The sequence below is a fragment of the Bactrocera tryoni genome, unplaced genomic scaffold (genome assembly GCF_016617805.1).
Source record: "Bactrocera tryoni isolate S06 unplaced genomic scaffold, CSIRO_BtryS06_freeze2 scaffold_11, whole genome shotgun sequence".
NCBI classification, from domain to species: Eukaryota; Metazoa; Arthropoda; class Insecta; order Diptera; family Tephritidae; genus Bactrocera; species Bactrocera tryoni.
This window is the reverse complement of record NW_024395824.1, coordinates 12,651,741-12,656,420: the sequence shown is the minus strand read 5'-3', so window position 1 is coordinate 12,656,420 and position 4,680 is coordinate 12,651,741. Positions and strand designations below refer to the sequence as shown.

The 4,680-nt window shown below is 43.9% G+C and overlaps 1 pseudogene; it reads right to left on the bottom strand.

Annotated features, from left to right (window-relative positions):
- Positions 1-1,414: 1,414 nt before the first annotated feature.
- On the bottom strand, positions 1,415-1,889 carry LOC120779455 (annotated as a pseudogene).
- Positions 1,890-4,680: the final 2,791 nt, after the last annotated feature.

Genomic DNA, 4,680 nt, shown 5'->3' with positions numbered 1-4,680 from the left:
CGTCTGCATAGGCAATCATCAGACAGCCGCGTTCCTCCAGTTTTTTGAGCAATTCGTTAACGACTAGGATCCATAGAAGAGGAGAGAGAACCCTACCTTGTGGTGTTCCCCTACGATTCGCCTCGCACGCGCGGTGCCCCATTCTGTTTCGATCACTCTGTCGTACAGAAGATTGAGATTGAGGTGTTTGAGGTTCGATTCAACCCCAAGACCGTCAAGAGCAGTTACTACTGCCTCAGGCAGGACATTGTTGAAAGCTCCCTCGATATCAAGGAAGGTCCCAACAGCAAAGTCCTTGGCTTCAATGGCTTCCTCGAGCCATGACACGATAGTATGCAAGGCAGTATCCACTGACCTGCCTTTACGATGAGCATGTTGTTCTCCTGACAGATAGTCTCTCGGAATGCGCCTCCTAATATACCAGTCCATCAGCCTCTCCAGAGTCTTTAGCAGAAAGGAGAAGAGGCTGATTGATTGCCGTCTGGTCCCGGGAACTTGAATGGTTTGAACGACTTAATCGCCCACGTCAAGTGCCGCTCATCCAGAATGCCGACAAAAGCCGCACAATTCTCATCCAGCACCCCGAGAGATCCTTTCACAGAGGACGTGTTGCTCGGGAAGTGAGCGTCAAGAAGCATCTGAAGTGTAGGCCCACTTCCCATTTGCGTCCTTGAGATACCCCAGGGACACTGGGTTTTTTGCGAGAATACGCCTAAATCTAGAGGACTCGTGACAGCCCTCCACTTTTTCGCAGAAGCTCTTCCACGAGATCCTCTTAGCCTTTTTTAACTCGGACTTGAATATTGAAGGTCTTATTTTATACAAAATCCGGTCATCAGATAGCCCACTTCTACGGGCCCTGTTGAATAAACGTCTAGCTGGGCAATCCATTATGAGGCTAAGCTGAGGTTCCAACTTGCATGCGGTCACAAAAGTAGGAGAGTTTCCTCTGTTACAGATGCGAAAATTTTCGCTAACAATAAAGTCAAAAAGCGACTCACGTCTATTATTGGTATCCGAGCTACCCCAGATTTGGTGTCGCGAGTTAGCGTCGGAATCGATGATGGCGCTGGTACCAGTCTTAAACGCTTCGGCTAAGGTCTTCCTCAGCAGTAAGGGAGGTGGCTCCAAAACATCATTGTGTGGCATGTACGCAGAGATAAGTCAGAAATCTCTGGTGTCACACTCCAGTTTCGCTGTCACTTCGTAAATGTCTCTGAAATTAGGTAAAAAAAATCCCGTAATTCATTCCTTACCAACATTAAGGCTCTGTTCCTACCTGTCCTTGTCCTTTGTCCTCAATCCAGATATCCCGTTGCCAGTCAGCCACTGTTCCTAGATCAGGACGACATCAGCTCCGTCTTGTTCTAGACGAAGCAAAAGGTTGGCGGAGGCTGCCTTCGCATACTGGAGGTTAATCTGGAGGAGTTTCATCTTTTAGACTTTCCTCCAGGAGCGCTAGTTCAGCGCCCAAGTCGTGATCGACCCGCACCTCCTCAAACAGTTGTTTGAGGCTGAAGACGGAGTCGCCGCTCGACGAACAGCCCCCAGTACTCGCCACGTCCGAGAGATTCGGGTCGATTTCCATGGTCGTTTGACCGTCAGCGCCTCCTGTCACATCCACCGCAGCCGCTGCTTGGGTGCCATCAGCTCTGGTGTCTGATGGAAGTACTTTCAGTACCACCATTTCGAAACAATATGTAGCTTATGGCTCCCTTTGTTTTGCTGAGAGGATCGATGGATTCCTCATTTAGCATTATCAGCGCTTGCCGATATGGTTAATCGGTTTTCTCTAGCCTCAAAACTTTCCAGTCCTGCGTTGGAAGTGAGGGATTGCAATATCTGAGGATTTCCTCAATCTCGCTTGCAGTGGAAGGTTCGGACGGCAGTCAAATGCGAGCCCTAGGACGAAGAGGAAGGTCCTCTTTGGCCACGGTTTCTAGTCTGGCTCCCTTCCAAACCTCCTCCACCTGAGATACTGCCTTCTTATATAAGATGGCCGATCTCTCGTCAGCACAACTTGTGAGCTTGTGCAGTCCCTGGTGCCAACCGGCACTCACACACTCTCAGGAAGACCGACGAGATAGCCGACGCTACCCTCTTCCATTCGTCGTGGGAGATGGCACCGTCCCCCCTACTGCGATCGAGCACCCCAAGTACTATGACACCAGCGCCTTTAGCGATTTCGCTAAAGGTTGGCGCCTTTCCCGTTCGTGGTTTCTTACCAAGGGATGTTTCTCCCTCGTGCGACCTCTGCCGCTTGACCGCCGGTCCTGTTCTACTAGCTTCCGGTCCTGCCCTATCGTCCTCGCTCAGCACCTTCTTGGCCCACAAGAGAGTACTAGCATGTTGATCAGATACCTGACCAACATGCTTGTCACCGTAGCGTTCCACTATCTTGTCCGCCAATCAGCGGTCCGACTTTAGCTTCAGAACTCTGAAATGTACTGCTTCGTCTGATTATGATCCACCTAGACCCTTTAGCTACAACCTAGACCCTTTAGCTACAATGCATTCAGCATATTTGGCAATCTTCTCCGTAGTGCATTGCCGATAACCAACCCAATAAAATCTTTATTTTAAATTTGGGAGCTTTGCTCATCTTCGCTCTACCATACTCGATGCAAGCAACCGTAGCGGATTGCCGATAACCAACCAAATAAAATCTTTACTTTAAATTTGGGAGCTTTGCTCATCTTCGCTCTACCATTCTCGATTCAAGCAATCGAGCGGATTGCCGATAATCAACCCAATAAAATCTTTACTTTAAATTTGGGAGCTTTGCTCACTTTCGCTCTACCATACCCGATGCAAGCAACCACACACCAAGTTTAAAATGCTCCGCTCTGCCCAATATGCTTTTCCCGCTGAACTTTTTCCAACTGTTTTTTCACTTTTGGTACATTTAGTGAACTTCACTTCAGTCATTATATCTTGCAATATTCTTGCAAAGACATATCCACTTCAGTCATTGAAAGATATACCATAATCCTCAACTTTAATGTTTTCTGTTTCCATGGTTTTTCACAACCGTGATTGTAATTCAGTTTTTAATCATTGTATTTGATTAATATTGATTATTTTGAGACGAATACACAATGGCTCTCAAGAAATCGCTCGAGGCACTAGATAGGACCTTAAAAAATTAACCTAACAACCAAAACTTTTTTGATGGAGCCATTATTCTATTGTCGGGTGATTTTAGCTAGACTTTTCCTGTTATTCCTCGATCAACGAGACGAACTAACCACGCGGCAAAAATCATCTAATCTGTAGCGGCACGTTAAGAAAATCCAATTAACGACCGGCAGACCGGCTGTAGAAGCTTGATTATTAAGGCAAGGTCATCGAGGCAAAATACAAACGAGAGGATGTCTTTATTCCTCGTGTATCAATGATTCCAACGGATTTGCCATTCGATTTTAAGTTCATCTACGCTTATTATAGATTAAAAACAGTAAATCAAACACTTTCAAATTTAACTGTATAAATAAATTTAATCTTATATACATATAAAAATTAAACGCCTTTTTGTATGTACGCGCATTACGCCCGAACCACAGCATTGGAAAGGCGTGAAGATTTGCACGGGTATTCCTTTAGTCCTGAAGAAGGTCCTAACGGCGGCATTTTTTGCATAATCGCCCTCCATTTCGCAATTTACATATGTATGTCTATATTTATAACTCAAGAACGGCTGAACCGATTTGGCTGAAAATTGGTGATGAGGTAGCTTGGACCCTCGGGACGGGCATCGGCCACTTTCTATCGTTTTATGTTAAAAGCCAAAACAATTCATAAACAAAAAAAAATACATATTTCAAAACATAAGCATGTGTTCAAAATTCATGTAAGAATCATTTGAAAAATTGTTTACTTAAAAAATACGAAATAAAATCACATATGTATGTAGCTACTGGCAGTGGGCTACAGTGGTTTTTGTTTACATATCCATATATGTAAATCAGTGTTGTCCAACGTGACTGTGTGCACGTTATGCTTGTGTTGGTTATTCTAGCGTCAACTGATCGCAAAATTCTGTTTTGCTTGCCTACGAAGTTGAATACAGTAGCACAATCGTGCTTTCACAGACACTTGTCGCGACATGTTGGTGTGAGGTGTCTGGCACTGTCCGTGCGCTATTGTGCGCATAGGCCGTGGACAACGCTGATATACATATGTACACGAACAAAAAAGGTTGAATCATAATTTGAGATGAGTGCACAATAGCTGACAAATATTCCCGAGTTTTCTTACGCGTAGTATCTGGGTTTTAGCAGTCGATTTTGCAATTATATTCGATGAATTATCATATGATTAGATTAGATATAGGGCGTGCTCTACTCCTGCACTGTTATTCACTATAACAAGAAGCATATATGTACATATGTATATGTGTAGAAACTGTGAACTGTCATATACATACATATATTTATATATGTACTATTCCATAAGGGATCGTCTCAGTGTAACCCTCCGAAAAATCACAGATTTTCGCGATTTTTTTTAATGTTGGAATTAACTAATTATTCCTATTTTTTTATAAATAAATACGTTCATGACGAATACAAAATGAATTCTTTATGTTTTTTTATTGGGTGCACAATAATTAAATAAATGATTGAAATGACACGTAAAAAAAGGTCCTGTACGACGTCCACGATTGCGCCCGCAATTTTG